We start from the raw sequence: 21862 nt of genomic DNA on the forward strand, positions 1-21862 counted from the left end.
ATGAAATACGGAAATCTTAGTAGGAGTTCAATTCAAGTGCATGTTTCCACAGTTGTTATTGGTGGAATAGTTTTTTACCCCCCAATATTATTTATAATGATCAGTTACTCACACCTTCTTGTCAACTGTTTGAAATGGGCCACCCTGATTACATTGGCCTCATTACCACTACAAAAGTGATTTTTCCTCCCTTGGTATTCCACTGTTGAGAATAGCCCACTTCCACTTTAATTGAATTGTCCCATTAGCACTGACCCCACCCACTTGGTAGGCAACTCCCATCTTTTCATGTACTGTGTATATATACCTGCCTACTGTATTTTCCATCCATGCATCTGATGAAGTAGGTTTTAGCTCACAAAAGCTTATGCCCAAATAACGTTGTTAGTCTCTAAGGTGCCAGAAGGATTCCTTGTTGTTTTTGCTGATACAGACTAACATGACTACCACTCTGAAACCTGTCTTTTAAATACCTTAGTTCATTTCCAGCAAAAGCCTCAAGCTACTGTGTGATTCAGTGGGATTTCCTGTAGGGAAGACACTGGCAGAACTTGAGGTCCCCTCCATATGCACCCCTTGACACGCAATTATTTGCCGCTCCTTCTCTTGTACATGATCATGCAACTGAATAGAACGGTTTTGGATTCTTTATGATAAGGCAGTTTATGGGCAATGTTTTATATAGTGAACATGAACCTAATCCTGTTATGTAGAATCTCCTTGGGAAAGAATCTTTCAATTGTCTACAGATGTGATGGCTGTAAAAACTGTTACCACAACTCCAAATCATGACAACATCCAGCACAAGTACTATAATGTCAAGTAGTTTGGGGAATGATGTACTATAATTATTTCTTATAATTTCTGATCAATGTGCTTAAATTGCAGCAAGGGAGTTTTAGGTTGGACATTAGGGAAAACTTCCTACCTGTCAGGGTGGTTGAGCACTGGAATAAATTGCCTAGGGAGGTTCTGGAATCTCCATTATTGGAGATTTTTAAGAGCAGGTTAGACAAACACCTATCAGGAACGGTCTAGATAATTAGTCCTGCCACAAGTGCAGGGGACTGGACTAGATGACCTCTTGAGGTCCCTTCTAGTTCTATGATTCTGTGAGTCAGTGATCAGTGCAACCATAAAGGAGACATTTTTGGTGATTACATTGGTGAATTAAACTTTTGAGGAAAAGATTCTCCTTAAGATGATCATTCCTGTGTGTGGCTAGAATGTTCCCAGAACTAATTAGATGGGTTCTATTTTTCATGTTGTCATAAATATAAAGGGAAGGGTAACCACCTTTCTGTATACAGTGCTATAAAATCCCTCCTGGCCAGAGGTAAAACCCTTTCACCTGTAAAGGGTTAAGAAGCTAAGGTAACCTCGCTGGCACCTGACCCAAAATGACCAATGAGGGGACAAGATACTTTCAAATCTGGAGGAGGGGGTGGGGGAACAAAGGGTTCTGTCTGTCTGTGTGATGCGTTTGTCAAGAACAGATCAGAAATACAAGCCTTCCAACTCCTATTAAGTTAGTAAGTAATCTAGCTAGAAAATGTGTTAGATTTTCTTTTGTTTAATGTCTGGTAAAATAAGCTGTGCTGGAGGGAATGTATATTTCTGTTTTTGAGTCTTTTTGTAACTTAAGATTTTGCCTAGAGGGATTCTCTGTGTTTTGAATCTGATTACCCTGTAAGATATTTACCATCCTGATTTTACAGAGGTGATTCTTGTACCTTTTCTTTAATTAAAATTCTTCTTTTAAGAACCTGATTGATTTTTCATTGTTCTTAAGATCCAAGGGTTTGGGTCTGTGTTCACCTGTACCCATTGGTGAGGATTATTATCAAGCCTTCCCCAGGAAAGGGGGTGTAGGGCTTGGGGGGGATATTTTGGGGGAAGACGTCTCCAAGTGGTCTCTTTCCCTGTTCTTTGATTGCAATGCTTGGTGGTGGCAGCATGCTGTTCAAGGACAAGGCAAAGTTTGTACCTTGGGGAAGTTTTTAACCTAAGCTGGTAAGAATAAGCTTAGGGGATCTTTCATGCGGGTCCCCACATCTGTACCCTAGAGTTCAGAGTGTGGAAGGAACCTTGACACATGTAAACACTCATCTCCTTAGAAGTGAACACAGTTGTTCCCCCAATTTAGGCTTTAATGCTCTCAACTGTTCACTATGGAATGGAGCTTTCAAGAGATGTGGTTAACACAGAGACTTTTTGGAGTACCTATAGAATTTAAAGACATTGGACTTGACCCTTCGCCAAGACCAAACTACTCGGCACAGCAGGGGTTAGTGCATATGTGGCTTCACATACCTTCGTGGTTCCCTGATTGTAGGGCTGTCCAGAGCCACTTCAACCCACGCATAATTTAGTGCAACTCTAGGGCTACTTTAGATTATGGCAGGCTGCGCACAGTCTGAGAGGCTTTTCTGACAGCTAGGGATTATGAGAGCACAGTGGCACTCTTACTACTCAGCCACATCAGGGTGCTGTGAGGTGGGTGTGAAGTTTTGGGGATCACCTTGACCAGTAAAGGATTGTGTCACCACCTGCCTTGTAACTTTGAGTGCCTTAATGCTATGCTGCTATGGCTCAAAGCCCTAGTACCAGTATCTACCCTACAAGCGTAAAGGTCTCACCCTGGCTGCCACTGGCCTAGTTACTCCTTGCAGGGTGACCTCAGCAACCCTTTTGGCCCCAAGTCTCTCCAAATCCAGCTATCCTAAGTTCTTAACTACCAGACACTCGGATTTTTTCCCTCCTTTTTTACCCAAAGGAGTGAAACACGTCCCCAGTTACCAGTTCACTTCGGGGGACACACTCCACACAGTTTGCACAGAGACCTGATTGGGGTTAAAAAGAGATCAAGGAAAGGTTTATTTAATAGAAATACCACTGATTCAAAGACGAAACAGTAAAGGGAAGCAAACACACAAGTTACACAGAAAATATAAAGATGCAACCTCAGGTTTTACATTATACATTAACCTTTTCTAATAAAAGTTACCTGTTGCCTTTGCTCAGTTTCACAGCATGCCACCTAGCACTAAAGGGGATGGGTAGAATCTAGTGTTCACAGACCCCTGCCTTTAAAACTGTCCCTCAGTTCTGTGTGTCCTTCATTTCAAACCCCTTTCCTTTTAATAGGGTTTGCAGGGCTTTTTTTCTTTCTTTCTTTGTTTCAGACTATGGTAATTCATGGTGAGGGAAATTCCCTCCTTTTAGTTTTCCCAAGACTGGGGTTCTCTTTTCAGTTTGAAGTTGTTTCAGTGATACTCCTGGGGGAATTCTGCACCAAAAAATTAAAAATTCTGTGCACAATATTTTAAAATTCTGCAAAATTCTGGATATTTTATTTGTCAAAATAATTTAAACTGGCATGATTATATTGTTGTTTTGGTAATTTATTTCAAAATATCTGTCAGAAAGTATGTCTAACAATACAGTCCGTCCCCCCCCCCCCCCAAAAAAAGATTCTGGTAATTTTTTTTGGCAAATAAATTCCTTACTAGGCATATTAATACAGAACTTTGAGTAATTCATTTAAATTACAATACAGAACTGTATTTCCTGAACCTGTCAGAAGCAGTACAAAGGCTTGGGGGAGTCAGGGGGAAAAGAGGAACTGAGGGAGAGGGAAGGAGCCTGGAATGAACGTGGAGGGTTGTTGGGGGTGGGTGGGAGAAGTATGGAATAGGGTTTTTCTGGGGGGCAGGGGTGGGATTGTTAGGGAGTTGTGGAGCCTCCCCCATGCAGACCCTGGCTGACCCCAAGCCTCTCCCATTCAGTCAGGCAATTCTCCCTACAATGGGGAAATCCCTAGGGGACCAGATCTATCAGGTTTCCAGTTACTTTGCACTACTGGAGTGGCAGAAAGCAGCTGTAATGGTATTTATCCCAATATTCTTTGAAAAGAAAGAACTGATCGTAAGTCCAGTTCATTAACTAGTTAATATATTTGTACACCCCTTTGAAACCAGAAAACCTGATGTGTTCAAGTCTGATTATTAATAAGTAGGGCTGTCAAACTATTCAAAAAATTAATCGTGCGATTTAAAAAATTGACTGTGCAATTAATCGTGCTGTTAAACAATAGAATACCATTTATATAAATATTTTGGATGTCTTCCTCATTTTCAAATATATTCAATTATAACACAGAATACAAAGTGTACAATGCTCACTTTATATTTATTTTTTATTATAAATATTTGCACTATAAAAATAAGAGATAGTATTTTTCAATTAACTTAATACAATTACTGTAGTGCAATCTCTTTATCATGAAAGTTGAACTTACAAATGTAGAGTTATGTACAAAAAATAACTGCACTCAAAAACAAAACAATGTAAAACTTTAGAGCCCACAAGTCCACTCAGTCCTACTTCTTGTTCAGCCAGTTACTCAGACAAACAAGTTTGTTTACTTTTGCAGGAGATAATGCTGCCCGCTTCTTGTTTACGTCACCTGAAAGTGAGAAGAGGCATTTGCATGGCAGTGTTGTAGCTGGCGTTGCAAGGTATTTATGTGCCAGATATGCTAAATATTCATATGTCCCTTCATGCTTCAACCACCATTTCAGAGGACATGCATCCATGCTGATGATGGGTTCTGCTTGATAACAATCCAAAGCAGTGCAGACTGACGCATGTTCATTTTCATCATCTGAGTCAGATGCCAGTAGCAGAATGTTGATTTTCTTTTTTGGTGGTTTGGATTCTGTAGTTTCCGCATCGGAGAGTTGCTCTTTTAAGACTTCTGAAAGCATGCTCGACACCCCGTCCCTCTCAGATTTAGTAAGGCACTTCAGATTCTTAAATCTTGGGTTGAGTGCTGTACCTATCTGTAGAAAGCTCACATAGGTACCTTCTTTGCGTTTTGTCAAATCTGCAGTGAAAGTTTTCTTAAAACAAACAACATGCAGGGTCATCATCCTAGACTACTATAACATGAAATATGTGGCAAAATGTGGGTAAAACACAGAGCAGGAGACACATAAGTCTCCCCCAAGGAGTTCAGTCACAAATTTAATTAACACATTATTTTTTTAACAAGTGTCATCAGCATGGAAACATGTCCTCTCGAACGGTGGCCAAAGCATGAAGGGGCATACGAATGTTTAGCATATGTGGCACGTAAATACCTTGCAATGCTGGCTATAAAAAGTGCCATGCAAACGTCTGTTCTCACTTTCAGGTGACATTGTAAATAAAAGAAGTGGGCAGCATTATATCCCGTAAATGTTAACAAACTTGTTTCTCTTAGTGATTGGCTGCATAAGAAGTAGGACTGAGTGGACTTGTAGGAGCTAGCGTTTTACATTGTTTTTGAGTGCAGTTATGTAACAAAAAAATCTACATTTGTAAGTTGCACTTTCCCGATAAAGAGATTGCACTGTGGTACTTGTACGAGGTGAATTGAAAAATACTATTTCTTTTATCATTTTTACAGTGCAAATATTTGTAATAAAAATATAAAGTGAGCACTCTACACTTTGTATTCTGTATTGTAATTTAAATCAATATATTTGAAAATGTAGAAAAACATCCAAAATATTTAATAAATTTCAATTGGTATTCTGTTGTTTAACTGTGCAATTAAAACTGTGATTAATCGTGATTAATTTTTTTAATTGAGATTAATTTTTTTGAGTTAATCGGGTGAGTTAACTGTGATTAATTGACAGTCCTATTAATAAGTGAATTGGATGGCCCCAGGCCTCTACCACTTAGAGACAGGCCACCCCTGTTACAGAATGAAATACAGAAATGAACTTCAACACATCTAAAGGTCATGAAGGAAGGCAAAAAGCATCATGCAAATAGGATTGAAATAAGGACTCAGTGAGATCAGAATCACCAGAATGGTAAGGTGTAGGCACTAGATCAGTAAACCAGGTTAATTATGAACTCAGTAAAGAACCACATCTGACACAGAATCAAAAGAGCACAAATAGATAGTTATTGTCCAACAGTAGAAACTTTGCCCATTACTACAGTGCATCACTGTGGTGCCAATAGCAATCTGAACCCCTTTCATGTAAATTTAGCCAGGATCTAAAAGATACTGTTATTAGTTTAAGTTTAACCTTCTCACTTCTTTTTTGACCCTGACACAAATGTGGGCAATATTAATCTACTGCAGAGAATAAGGGTCCTGTAAAACAATCAATGCAGGGTCATACAACATTCTGTTGAAAAATTAGCACGGTGTTTAAAAAAAAAAAAAGAGGTAGTGAGAGATCATTAGCAAATGAGGGATCTCTTTTCTTGGCTCAGGTCATTGCTGGTGAAATGTATGACAAAAGTTGGTGGAGTGACAGCATTGCCAACTCTTGTGACTTTTATGTAAGTGACAGGATTTTGGCTAGGCTATTGGCGGAGCCAGTCTCGCAATGACACGAGAAACTCCAGACCTATAGTGAACTTTAGCTGATAGATTACTCTGTATCAAGAAGGGCACAAGTGGGGTAGACAGCCAATCAGATCTCTTCCCCCTCTCCCTTCAGCAACCTGAAGCCATTCTCACAGAAGGGAAGTGGGGTGGAGGGAGCAGAAAGAGCCCAGGAGCTCAGGGCAGTTCTGGCTGCTCCTACACCGCAAGAGCAGCAGAGGGCACTCCTCTGTTCTTCCTTCTCTCCCTCCTTGCACCCCTGGCCTGGGAAAGAGCAGAGTGGGGTGAAGAGCCACTGGAGCTGCCCCTGCAGTGTGGAAGAGGGAGACAGAGGATCTTGCTGAAGGACACCCCCCCCCCCCAAAAAAAAAAAAACGTTGTGAGGAGTAAAGATGATTCCGTGAGAGTCTTCCAATTTACTTTAATGGGTTTTGGATTGGGCCTATAGGCCCAGATTTTTAAAGCAATTTAGACATTGCTGTGCTCAGCACTGCAGTGCCTAACTGATTTAGGACCTTAAAATCTTTTGAAAACTTGAATTTAGGCAGGCACTGCAGAGCCAAAACTCCATTGGCAGTCAACAGGACATAGGTAGACTTGGCAGAATTTTTATTTTTCATCATTATTTTGATGGATAATGTCTGTTTATTTCTATTTTTCTTATTTTTACCAAGTTAAATGTTTACAACTGTGAGAACTTGGGGGGGGGGGGGAGGGCGGGGTCCAGACAATTATTTAATGAGAGTAGACATTGAGATTCAAGAAGCTTTAGCATTGTTGAAAAAACAAAATAAACAGTATATAAAGTTCCCAAGCAGCATTTCTTACTTTGCCTATCTAAATTTTGATCATCAGTGGAAGGTTTTTTTCATTTGTGTGCGCGTGTGCATGCAGTGAAAGACATTTGCTAATACTTCTAAGCTTAGATATAGACTCATAAATGCTTGAGTCCATTTTGAAAGGGAGATTTAGGTTCCTAAATGTTGAGCACAGCAACACCCAAATACCTTTAAAACCTGTGCCACAGTGACAGAAGAATTTGTCGTCTATGTCTCTAAATGATTTTGTTTAGATTTTTCACAGCACAGTTTCTTTCTATTGCTCTGCCTACAAAAATAGCAGGAGCACCGTTAATTTTCATCCATCTTGACAAAATCTCATTATTAACAGTAATAATAACCACCCACATTTAATAAAAACATTGACCTTTGCATCTTTTATTTCAGGAAGTATGTTCAGACAAGGATTTGTAAGTCTGTTCCCAGGTTTTGTTTTGTTGTTGTTTCATAGGCTTTGTGATTTCTCTCTCTGGAGTTCCTTTCTGCAGCTATTCTGTCCTCCCCTATTCCTCCCATCTGCCCATATTAAAAGAGAAACATTTTGTTCTGATCTAGATAGACCTCCTTTCCTCCGTAATCATTAGGGATTTGTGAGATTACATAAAATATAAACACTGGAATTGCTTTGATTTGTCCCCTTTTGACAGAGTACATTTCCACATGCCTTTTATCAAAGAACAGGACATCTTGAAATTCCATCATGACAAATTATCCTTGTCAAAAGCAAAATTTGTCAGTATAATTCACACTGTGTATAATCACAAGACAATCAACTGCCTCAGCTTCAAATAACCCACTTTAGAGTGAAGAGTGGCAGAACAAGTAAACGACCAATGGTAATTGCAGTACACAAGCCTCCAGATATAGTAGCAAAGAGCTTTCATTATGTAGTCAAATTCAAATGATCAAAATAATAGCCGCTCTGACACTAAATTACTAATTTGTAATGCAGCCACTTAAATCCATTCAGTTACTTAAAAAAATTCACCACATAATCAAAAAACTTTGCTGTGGGAAGGGAAAAGACCAAGAGTTAAACTGGGAAGATTTAGATGCTCAAAAGTCAAAGGTGGTTTAAGTTTTCTAAATATAAACTATATTATATTGTAATGACTCTTCACACTCAGCTTCTTTTTCTTAGCTCTAATAACTCGCCCCCCTACCTGGATACTTCTAGAAGCTCTGAAGCTTGTGTCTTTCCATATGTAGTTGGAAAAGTAGATAAACTGGATTTTATTCTAGTTTGCATATGTAGAGGAAGTGGCACAGGTGCAGTTCTATAGATAATGCTGGTTTAATTGACTTAAGTTATACTCTCTTGATTCTCTGATTTTAGACCAGAAATGCACAACTATAAACAAGAACTAGTTTAATAGGAAGAGCCAAAGTTGTGGGCCTTGCAACCAGAGGCACCAATAAACTTTAACCATGATTCCAGGAACTACTTAGGCACCTGAAAACCCTAGTTTTTTTTCTTTCCAGATAATAAGTTAGAAATTAGTTGTATCTAATTGCTATATGAAAAAGAAATTTAAATAAATATTAGACCCACTCAGCTCTAATACTAACATTCTCACATCTTATATCAAGTCACTTAAGGGACACAGGCTAGGTTTAAAATTTTAATGTATATTCTTACTTTGTTACTAACTCTTGAATACAACAATTCTAGAAAAATCTAGATTACTTTCTATCCCTTTTTTGCAGTTCACCAAGCTTGGAATGAATCATTTAACTTTTGGAAACATCCTACTAGGGAAAGGCCCCTTGAGTTTATACCCCAACGGCCTGTGAATCTAGGAGTGTTACCCCACTACAAATAATAGACCAGAAACTGACCTTAAATAGGAGTAAAACTGACACTTTCAAGTTACTCTCACAGTATTGCCAACCCCAAATGTTCAGAAATCATGAATCAGGCTCACCAAAAACCATGAGACTGGCTTTTAAATCATGAGATTATGAAAAAGAACACCAAATCTATTATTTTTAATTTGCATTCTGCTTTTTGAGCTTTTAGGGTACACTGGGGTCACATTTTGAAGCTTTATCCACAGCCGTGAGGGCTAGAAACTTAATTTTTATTTTAGAACGTAGGCTGAAATCAGTACATATCCACTTGAATCCAGGAGCTGGGGCTTTAAAGAAAATAATAATTATCATGAGACTTATGACAAAATCAGGAGCGCTGGCAACACTGCTGTCACTTCTGTTTAAAGGCTAGTTGCTTTCTGGAAGGCTCTTAAACACAGCACTCTAGTGATGGAGTTGCAGTTCTCAGAGGAGAATATTTAAAACCAAACACCAAGAAAATTCCAGATTTTAAAGTTGAGACAAAAAAACTGAGACTTCTGAGGTATGTCAGGGCCACTGCAGGCAGAAAAGGAAAATAAACAGGCACAGGAACTCTGGGCAGCTATTCCTCTTGAAAGAAAATTGGAGGGTCAAATCTAGTCTTTGATCAAGTAAAACTTCTGTTGCCATTAGCACCTCCACTCATAGATATTAACATGTGCTCAATATCTATATACCTCATACGTAAATATCAGCCATCTTATCCAGAGCTACACATTTTATACACATTGACTCAGGGACTATATTTTCTGGCATATTCTGAACAGTGTTGAGCACACAGATGGTACTCAGTGAATTATATAAATCATGACAATCGCTGACTTTATGGACTCTGTGGATGCAATTTCTGTTCTTTGTTCTGGAGTTGGCCTGGATACGGCTGAAACCCTGAGAATTTGAGGCACAAACACATCTGATACTAATGCAACGTTTTCTCATTCCTTCCTTTTCTCAAATTCAGAACAAAAAATGACAAAACAAAATGGTTTTCAGTTAAAATGTAAAATTGCACAGGAGCTATTGCTCTACAACCTAACATGGGGAAGAACATGCCACCTCTTGGGATTTAAGTAATATCCTCTCCTCTGACTCTCATTTTCTCTTTCTTCATCCTTCCTGACCTCTGTGCAGCTTTTCATGCTGTAAACCATGACATCCTTCCCAACCGCCTGGAATCATTTACTGGAGTTTCAGAGAACTGGCCTCCTTGGTTTTTCTCCCATCTGTCAGAATCCTCTTTTTCTGAAGCATGCAGCAGAGAGATAGCCTCGTCCAGTGGATAGGGAGCTAGCCCTCAGAAACCTGGGTTTTACTCCCCACCATGGACTTCCTGTTTGACCTCAGGCCAGTGCTTTAGGGACAGAGTTTCAAAAGTTTTTAGGCACCCAAAGATTCAGCTAGGCTTCTAGTGGGGTTTACAAAGCACCTAACCTTCTAGGCACTTTTGAAAATCCCACTAGGTACCTAAATGCCTTTGAAAATCTGGCCTTTAGTCAGATTTAATGTGTGCCTCAGTGCCCCATCTGACAATGGGGATAACAGCACTGCCCTATCTCACCAAAGGGCTGTGAGGAGAAATAGGTTGGACATTGTGAGGGGCCACATAAGTACCACAGGTAGAGTGGGAACCTCTCTATATCACTGCAATTCCTTCCCTTCGTTTTGGCTCTTTCTTTTCATCTATGCCCCTCAAATCTCCCTCTTTTCTGAATGTAACCTTGGCTCAGAGGGCTTGGCTGTATTTCTTCTGAATCCTCTGTGTTCTCTGGTCAACACCCTGCCCCCGCCAACCCCCAGGGATTCCTGTTTTACAGGCTCATCTAATGACTTCCAGATCCTTAATTACCCTGACTCTGTTTGTAAACAAAATACTGACTCCCTGCCCCAGGGGCACCTCTCCTCTGCAGAACTCACATTCCGCACTAATGCTCTGCTGTAGTTAAGAGTTCCTCCTGGGAGCACACCTCCTATACAAAACTTGGGGTGGGGGCACGAGCCCCCCACATAGACTCCCTAAATGGCACCCCTGCTTGAAACCAGAACCCATTCCCCTCTGTTCATTCACTTGCCTTGCAGCAGCAGCTTGAAGGGGTATTGGGACCAACAGTTCAGGGATTCTGTCACTGATGCTCAGGGAACATGGAGACCACCACAAGGGTAAACAGACAAGATAAGGAAATGTATTCTTAATAAACTTACCACTCCTGTGCTACAACCATAATGTGGTGCCCCAAAATCTGCCATAGGTCAATTGTCAATATTAACCCACAAAGCAACACTTACCACTTTGGTCAGCCATTGCTGTTTAAGGGTCCCAATTTACCATCTGATTATCTTCTCAGAAGCTTTACCGTTTATTTCTCAATCCAACAAGTCCTCTGTTTTTTGCACACTGCTCCCTTGCAGCTACATTCTGTGAGGGTGAGTATCCATATTATACAAAAACTGATTGTAATTTGTGTATGTAGCCTGCCTGCCAGGGAATAATCTTATACAGAAAGAGCTGTACAGAGATGATGAAAAGAAAGACATTGGCAAAGAGGCAGATCAAGAGCTTGACACTATTAGGGTATCCCTTCGCTACAGAGGTAACTTGTTTTACTTCCTTCTCTGGATGTAAGTGGCCACACTACATGCCCTACCCAATTGTGTCCTCACTGGTACTGCATCACTCATGTGTTGCTAGGATTTCCGGGGGCATATCCCATGGTTCTTTGGGCTGCAGTAAGATGAGGCATTTTGATTATTTCTCAGTGAACTGTGAAAGAATTTGTCCTTCTGGACATAAAGGAGGAATTGAAAGAGGGCATTGGAAGACAATCAACACTTGAGTGATTTAGCCTAAGTTCTCAGTGTAAAGTGAGTGGGTTACCATCCTGAGTGAAAACCTTGCTAGCTTTTAGCCTATAGCAGTAGTCCCCAAACTGTGGGGCATGCCCTGTAGGGGGCACAGAGGAACATTTGTGGGGCATGCAGAAGGGCCTGTACCAGCCCCCTCGAGGAGCAGAGAAGGAGCACCACACTTCCAGCCCCACTCTATCCCCAGCCTCGCTCCTCCCCCAACCCCGCTCTGCCTCCAGGCCTGAGCCAGCCCCCATGAAGTGGTGGAGAGAGAGTGCCACGCTTCTAGACCGGCTCCACCCCACGGGCCCTGCTCTGCTGCTGAGGAAGCCTGGGCTGTGCAGTAATGCGGGAGGTGGGTGCAGACAGATTCCATTAATGGTAAGGGGCAGGGGGTGTGACCAGAAAAGTTTGCACACCACTGATCTATAGTCTCAGCCATACCAGCTAGCCTGGGTTGAAAGCACCACTAATGGTGGATGAGAGGGTGATGTATGTGGACGTGTGGGACAGACGGTTGGGGCAACACCCACGGAAGATCCAAAGTTAACCCTGCAGTGAAGGCATAACATCTGATATTTTGGGGTGTTACTCAGTGGGATCCCTCTATGTCATCTGTGTAACTAAAAGCAGAATAGCCTCATGGCTTGTCTAGTTTACAGTAGCCATTTGTACTCACTAGAGTTTTACGTTCAGTAAACTGATCACAAATAAGTATCTTTGTAAAGACTAATCTGGACGCTCCCCAAACGTTTGTCACAGTTTCTCCCACTAATGTCTATTTATGGCTTTTAATTATTGGCTAGTGCAGACTGAAGTGGGAATCCCAATTTCAGAAAATGAGGAAATATTTAGGAATATCAAAACCAAAGGAGATCAAGTCATTTGCTTTACACTTTTTTAAAAAAAAACCACACAAAGTGGGTATTTAAAAGAATCTTCCATAGTTCCACTTTGAAAAGTGACCAACAGTGGCATCATGGAGTTTCTTCTTTTCAGATACTAAGGCTAGAAGGGTTCATTAAAATAATCTAGTCTGACCTCCTGTATAACATAGGCCATAGAACTCCCCCAAAATAATTCCTAGAGCATCCTTTATAAAAATCATTTTGATTTAAAAAATTGTCAGTGAGGGAAGAGTCCCCCAACAGCCCCTGTTAAGTTGTTCAATGGTTAATTACCCTCCCTGTTAAGAATCTACACCTTATTTCCAGTCTGAATTGTCTAGTTTCAACTTCCAACCACTGGTTTGTGTTATACCTTTCTCTGCTAATTGAAGAGGCCATTAAATATTTGTTCCTCATGTAGGTACTTCTAGATTGCAGTGAAGCCACCCACTAACCTTTTCTTTGTTCAGATAGACTCAGGAACCTCAATTCAGTTATCAGGACTAGGCAGGTTTTCTAATCCTTTAATTGTTCTCGTAGCTCCTGTCTGAACCCTCTCCAGTTTAACAACATCCTTCTTGAATTGTGAGCACCAGAACTGGACATGATATTCCAGCAGCAGTCACACCAGTGCCAAATAAAGAGCTGAAATAAATTCTCTATGCCTACTTGAGCCCTGTACATGTTTCCCAGGATTGCATTACCTCTTTTGACCATCGCATTGCAGTAAGATCTCATGTTCAGGTGATTATCCACCACAGCGGACTTGGGCTTGTGTAGCCACTGATTAATCATCAGCTCCACAAGTTGCTAGATTGCGTTTAATACCATGTTTTCTACTTTTTCTAACATTGTATATTAGCCCAGCGTAGATGTGGCCATAGACTCCACCAAGAATACCAGTGATTAGATGACTATAAATGTATCTATATAGAAGTACAAAAACAATATTGAATCATAGAATATCAGGGTTGGACGGGACCTCAGGAGGTCATCTAGTCCAAACCCCTGCTCAAAGCAGGACCAAGCCCCAATTTTTGCCCCAGAACCCTAAATGGCCCCCTCAAGGGTTGAACTCACAACCCTGGGTTTAGCAGGTCAATGCTCAAACCACTGAGATATAAATTTACATTAATCTTGTATGCTGCTGATCCTTCCAGTTATCTTCTGTGCTTTTGTCATTCAAGCTATCCAGCTATCTGAGGAAAAGTTAGGGTCTACTTGATGCATTCAGCAGCACAGTAGCTGCCTTACGCTATAGACAATTTCCAGGAGTCTAAAGTACTTAAGCTATTTGCTGGATATATAGGTTTCAGTCAATACTTAATGATGGTGTGAAACAGCCCCTCTTGTGATTTATTCTAGAAAGTTTTTCCTCAAGTCCAGATTCATTGATAAAACCTCAAATATGAGTTAGATGTGCTGTTAGTTAATAGGTTTCAGAGGAGCAGCCATGTTAGTCTGTATCCGCAAAAAGAAAAGGAGGACTTGTGGCACCTTAGAGACTAACAGATTTATTTGAGCATAAGCTTTCGTGAGCTACAACTCACTTCATCGGATGCATGAAGCTCACGAAAGCTTATGCTCAAATAAATTTGTTAGGCTCTAAGGTGCCACAAGTCCTCCTTTTCTTTTTGTTAGTTGATAAGCACTGTGCTATAAATACATACTGCTAAATTTAGCACTTTATTTTTCCCTGCTATGTTTGGCGTGCCTGGAAAAAATGGTTAGATTGCATCTCTGTTATTCTTTGGAAGGGGTGAGCTGGTACTGTAGACGGGGGGGTTCTGAACCTTTTTCTTTCTAAGGCCCTCACCCCAATGTGCTATAAAAACTCCACGGCCCAGCGATGCCACAACAACTGGTTTTCTGCATATAAAAGCTAGGGCTGGTGTTACGGGGTAGCAGGAGGGCAATTGCCTGGGCTCCACGCAACAGTGGGCCCCACGAAGCTACCTTGCTCAGGCTTCTATGTCAGCCCGGGTAGCAGGGCTCAAGGCCCCGAGCTTCAGCCCCATATGGTGGGGCTTCCGGTTTCTGCTCTGGGCCCCAGTGACTCAAATGCTGGTCCTGCTTGGGGACCCCCTTGAAACCTACTCACGGGCACCCAAGGGACCCTGGATCCCTGGTTGATAACCACTGCTGTAGACAATATTCTTTGTATCTGAATGGAGACAAAAATTGTAGAGCACTGCTGACATCCTAGTCAGAATAACTGACAAGATAGTTAAGTCCCAGGCATACTGCAAAGAGCTACGAAAGGATCTCTCAAAACTCGGTTCTGGGCAACAAAATGACAGATGAAATTCAATGTCGATAAATGCAAAGTAATGCACATTGGAAAACATAATCCGACCTATACATATAAAATTAGCTGTTACCACTCAAGAGAGAGATCTTGTAGTCATTGTGGATAGTTTTCTGAAAACATCCACTCAATGTGCAGCAGCAGTCAAAAAAGCAAACAGAATGTTGAGAATCATTAAGAAAGGGATAGATAATAAGACAGAAAATATCATATTGCCTCTATATAAATCCGTAATATGTCCACATCTTGAATACTGCATGCAGATGTGGTCACCCCAACTCAAAAAAGATATATTGGAATTGGAAGAGGTTCAGAAAAGGGCAACAAAATTCATTAGGGGTATGGAATGGCTTTTGTATGAGGAGAGATTAGTAAGACTGGGATTTTTCAGCTTGGAAAAGACGACTAAGGGGATATCATAGAGGTCTATAAAATCATGACTGGTGTGGAGAAAGTAAATAAGGACATGGAGCGGGAGGGATAGCTCAGTGGTTTGAGCACTGGTCTGCTAAACCTAGGGTTGTGAGCTCACCCCTTGAGGGGGCCATTTAGGGATCTAGAGCAAAAATAAGGGACAGTACTTGGTCCTGCTGTGAAGGCAGGGGACTGGACTTGATGACCTTTCAAGGTCCCTTCCAGTTCTACGAGATAGGTATATCTCCATATTATATTATTTACTCCTTCTCATACCATAAGAACTAGGGGTCACCAAATGAAATTAATAGGGAGCAGGTTTAAAACAAACAAAAGGAAGTATTTTTTCACACAACGTACAGTCAGCCTTGCCAGAGGATGTTGTGAAGGCCAAGACTATAACAGGGTAAAAAAAAGAACTAGATAAGTTCATGGAGGATAGGTCCATCAATGGCTATTAGCCAGGGTGGGCAGGGATGGTGTTCCTAGCATCTGTTTGCCAGAAGCTGGGAATGGGCAACAGTGGATGGATCACTTGATGATTACCTGTTCTTTTCATTTCCTCTGGGGCACCTGGCATTGGCTACTGTCAGAAGACAGGATACTGGGCTAGACGGACCTTTGGTTTGACCCAGTATGGCCACTCTTATGGTCTTATAATAAAACACGTGCTCTGAGAAAATAAGAGAATCCATTATCGTGCCTAAAACAATTTAACTGAGCGATAATCAAAGTGACTGCTTGAAGAATAATTGTAACACATCTTCTACATAGGATGCTAAACACACCTTCCTTACATTAAAATGATGCAGGACTCACAGATTCTAGATGGAACTTTTTATCATGTCCTGAGCAGCAGTTCAGTGAAGTTTTATTTGTTGTATATTACCTTAACATTACCCAATCTTTATGATATAACACACATTAAGAGCTATCTGTGCCAACTTTACATATACAGATGATACAATATAAACATATTTTAGCTTCATTCCCCTCATGAGGGGAAGGGACAGGGACAGATTTCCAATTAGGCACAGTAGGCACGTGCCTAGGGGTGCTGGCGTTCTAGCGGCGTGACATAAGTTATGCCAACATAGGCTGTAGTGTAAGTAAAAGTGCTCATATGCCAAAGGGAGAGCTTCTCCTTTCAGCGTCGTTAATCCACCTCCATGAGAGGGAATAGCTATGTCAACAGGAGAAGCCCTCCCACTGATATAATGCTGTCTATACTGGGGGATAAGTCGGTATAACTACCTCACTCAGGGGCATGGATTTTTCACACCCCTGAGCGATATAGTTATACAGGTATAAGACTGTAGTGTAGATCTGGCCTTAATCTCCAGCGGTTGGGGAATCAGGTGGGTTCCAATCCTTGAAGCCTCTGCTTCACAATTCAGTATTTCTGAAGTCATTTTTAGCTAACAGGAACATTATTTATTAGAAATCTTAAATCTCTCTGTTATCACTCAAGAGCTTTACTTTGCTTCAGAGGTCTCTAGAACTAACATGTGTAACCCTCACACCTCCTGGGTGTGTTGTTCTGTCCCCTCTAGTGGCACTGAGACCACTTAGCAATTAATGAGTTTGCTACAGCCTTAGTTAAGGGTCATGTGGTTTTTTAAGCTTATGCAGTAGAGGCTCATGCACTAAGCTTCAGAGGTCCCAGGTTATTTTCTGCCTGCCGACGACCGGCGTCTATCAGTGGTACACATGCATAAAATCTTTCTCCAGTGTTGTTCAGGTTTCAGTCAATTGAGTATAAAGAAGCTCTGAAGTCACCTTGACCTATATTGTTAGCAGTTCTAAAGTGCTGAAATGTACATAAATCAATGGTTCAGCTCAGAGCAGTCCCGCGTGCTGGATCACAGAAGATTGCTCTAAAGTATGACGTTAGCAAGGATGGTAGGCCCCTTTTTTGCCAAGCTGTTAAACAATACCTGTTTCCTCACCTTGGCATGGACAAGGATGAGAAAATGACTGTGACCCAAGAACATCTCGATGCCAACTGGCCAAGGGCACAGAGTGGTGCTGGTATCCTCTGAATTCACCAAAAGAATGTCATATAAGGTCTCTCAGGAAAGCCTGTGTCAGACTGATCATCGTAACCATTGCCAAAGGCATGTATGGAAAACATTTAGAGTTTTAGTGTGCTAAAAATTAGGTTCTTTAGGTCTGTAGTTATAAACCGGTCACTCAGAGGTAGCATGTCTTAAGACAAACTCCTCCTGACAGAGGGTAGGAGTCACTTATGTCCAGGCTGGACAAATATGTATTGTATGTCATACAATAGGAGTCTATTAGCATTCTAAGTCAAATGCTAATGAAGAGATGGTGCGAACTTGAGAAGGAAACTAACAGGAGGTGGTAAACGGTTGAGGGTGGGTGGGGGCCTCAAATGTCTATTCTGGTATATTTAGGGGTGCAAAGAGACACCCTGGCATCCTTTCACGTAGGAAGTAAATGGACAGGAAGTTTACTTCATGAAAAAGGAGTCTCAGCCAGGCTTGGTTAAAAACACTGGAGAGAACTTGGGGTGAGATAAGCTTCTTTAATCAGGTGTATAACTTTAAGTTTAGTTTCTAGAAAACATGTTATGATATTGTTTTATAACCATTTGTTCCCACCTCTCACACTGATTTTTATTTGAATCTCTATTCTTTCATAAACATCCTTTTGTTTTGTAGTTGAATTCAAGTGCTATGTAATACAGGAGTGAGGGTCTAATGTAGAATTGGTAAACTGGAGTACATGGTTCCTTTGGGAACAGAGGATCTGGGATTTCTGTGGGTGTCCAGTGATCAGGGGCTGGGTACCACAGGGGAACACTTTGAAGGGACTTGGGGTGCATCTGTTGTCAACCTGCAAGACAAAGAAAAGCTCAGAGGAGAGTGCTTGAGTGGCTGATGGGCTAGTTGTGTTAGAGAGCTAACACCCAGCTAGTACAGGCAAGATTCCCTCACATTGGAGGCAGGTGGTAACAAGGTGACTCACAGTCCTGGGTGCCCCAAGAAGTGAAATAATTACATTAATAAACTGTCTACAATTACTGCATTCTAGTCACCAATATTTTTTATTAATTTCTGCACATGGTCAGTGAATTGTCAGAGGCTGAACTTTGTCAATGGTGATTTCATACACGGTGAGCCAAACACTTGTCCCAGTTATACCTTGTACAATGCCATTGACATCGTAGTATTTGTGATTATTTTTTTATATTGTTGACTTCAGTTAGTGGGGTGATGAGGACAGCATACTTCAGAATGAGTACTTCTTTCCTTTCCTTTCTTCCCTCTACTTCAAATGATATTGAATATCCTGCAATCTGACCACTTTAGAATACCATCAGATTAAAATTGAACAGACAGGTCAAAGTTAGATCAGCTGGCTTGGAAAGCTATCTTGGATTTTGTATTCATGTATCTCAAATAATCCTGCCTGATGCGAGGTAAGAATAATTTAAAATGACAATGGTGTAGTTGATTGCATATTTATTAATATTATGGACATTCAAAAGGAGGACTCTACTTTTATATATATAAGTGTGATAAAATTTTCCTGGCCAAAACCTTTGCCTATATATATATTCTACACTGACTATGTTTATATCATTGCTTCAGTTGCAGTCAATCCCAGGGCAACCCCTCAGCCCACGTGGCTTAGTTTCTGATCAGCCTTGCCATATGGACCATCGCCTTGTGTGGTGGTTTTCTATTTTTCCAACTATCATTACATAAAGGAGAGTTTCAATAGGTTTGTGAGATTATAGTGATTCACAAAACTCACACCATCCCAGATTATCCACAACCTGATAGGATTGTGGCAAGGTTTAATTGGACTCTGGGAGTTCAGGTGACTACCTTTTGTAGAACAGCACCAAAGGGTCTGGGACCAGCATAGTCCCTTCCTCTTGATGTCTTATAGAACATCAGTCAATGAAAACATGAGGAACTCCTCAGGTGTGGGTTTGAGATAAGGCTCTCAGGTCTTGTCTACACAGTGGGGTAAAGCACACTATATGGGTGTGATTTCCAAAATTCACTAACGTGTTGCACATTAATTGGTCCGTATAGACACTCCTAGCAAGCACTAAAGGTTCCCTAGTGCACTTTTAGCTTAGTAACAGAAAGTAACTCCAGGGTGCACACAGTGGCAGGCTTAATAATGTTTCATAACAGGCCTCCTGCAGCTAATATCTCATGCACTAAACTCCAGCAGTGCTGTGTTCTCAGGATATGTAATTCATTATAGTGGTCTTATACCTCAATACCCGCTTCCCCTCTCCACACAAAGGGCTAACAAACACATACTGAAAGTCCAGACTGTTGCCCAACCCATATACTGGCACAATGGAGATGGACATAAGGCATCTCCTTATTTCCTTGCACCAGTGTGTGGTACTACTGCGTGTAGGGAGTAGAAGGCTTTACATACCCTCTTGTGAAAGAGGGGGTAAAAGGCAGGAGGACACAAGTGGGAGCTTGCATCTCTCTTCTCTCCCTTCCCCCCCATATGCGTAGCAATATAGCTTTCCTGACATGTTGTGCAGCATATGCTGTGCTAGGTATAGACCGAGGACTGTTTATTCCCTTCCCAGAGCAGTGGGGAGATGAGTCACAATCTCCCTCTGAGGCTGCTCCAAGAACAGTACAACAACATGCTGCCTCCAGCTATGGGCTAGATCACAAACTGACAGTGTCGCTCTAATTTTGGTTTCATAAAATGTAGTCACCATTATAGTCTTGCAGACCTTTTCCAGTAGTTTTCACCTTGCTGTAGTCAAGATGCTACTTGTCCCTGGTTCTGCAGTGGTAAGAGGGAGGTCTGCTTTACAAAGGTTTCTAATGGAATCCTATGATTTGGGGGCATTTTACCACAAACAGACTTAAGTGTTTTGTGCAACTTTTTCTTCCTTAAAGAACTTACTTATTTTATTTTCTGGTGTCCTGAATGCCTCTGAGTGGAAATCATGATGTGTTTGTCTTCCTGATTCCATCTTTTCTCTAACAGCAATTTAATATTCTGTCTGTTTGCTACTAAATTTTTACTTATACTTTTGAGTCTTTGCAAGTTTAACACTGTTTTTTATTCTACTGTTTTGTAAATCCATCAGGTTTTCCATGTGCTTTCTTGAGTTCCTTTTTAAGCACTTTTTCAGTCTGTAACTTCTTGAAGTCTTGATCCTGCTTAATTACAACAATTTCCACCTTCTTCACTTTGGCTTCTAAGTTTTTCTTCATAGCATAACTTTTTGTGCAATTTTCTCTCCCCCAGAGATATATCAGATGGATTTGCTGGTATATCTTGAAATAACTCTTTCTCTGAAAGCAGAACTGCAAGAGAAGTTCTGACAGGTTCAGTAAGGTAGATGTGACCAGCTTCCCCTGAATCAGTATGACATCTCTGACTAACCTAGTGTTCTCATACCTTGGCTGTACTCTGCCTCACCCATAGTAGCTTTCCCTTTTCCTGTCTTGTGTTTGAATTTGGTCATCTGTGATGGATATTTTGCCATGGAGTGCTTTTTCTTGCCATATTTATGACTTTACTCTACACGTGCTGGCTAAGGTAAATAACCTTTAGGAAAAGTTTATGACCCACCAACCTTTCTGCAAGTTTTTGGAGACCCTTTACTTTTTGAGACTAGGCCTACTGGGTCTGCAGGCGTTGGTTCCTTTAGTGTACGTACAGATTGTGCATTATTTTCTATGCCCAGACCTCTGACTCTTTTACCTCAAATGTTAAAAGTCTTTCCAATACAATCTCTGGCATTCTATTTGATTAAGATCTCATCTAGTTCATGCCTGAAGATAAGTACTTCACAGGAAGTGCAGGACTGTATGAACATTTTAAACAAACCAGCAAAAGAACTTTGCTAAACTTTTTTCAAACCTCATAATGGTCTGGATTTGTTTCATGTTGAATATAGGATACAGCTTCCTTCAACTTGGTTATTTCTTGATCCATACTAGTTTACCCATTCCTAGAAATCACTCCCTTCTAATCACTTGCATAGTATATACAGCATATGAGAAAGATAAGTGTTCCTGCTGGGAACATATGTTGAATTAGGAATCATTTCTCTGAATTTTCCATTCTTATACCTAGATAAGGCAGCAGATAGTAGGAGTGAGTAATGCAGACAGCATCAAACCAGGGACCTCTGGAGCTTAGTGCATGAGCCTCTACCACATGAGCTAAATACCAACCGGCTGTTAGCTAGGGCTGTAGAGCAGACTCATTTTATCCTTCTCTTTAAGTGGTCTCGGTGCCACTAGATGGGCCAGGAGGTGTGTTGGTTACATGAGCATGGAATGTTTTTCCTTCA

Source organism: Lepidochelys olivacea, assembly GCF_965140295.1.
Source record: "Lepidochelys olivacea isolate rLepOli2 genome assembly, chromosome: 1".
Classification (NCBI taxonomy): domain Eukaryota; kingdom Metazoa; phylum Chordata; order Testudines; family Cheloniidae; genus Lepidochelys; species Lepidochelys olivacea.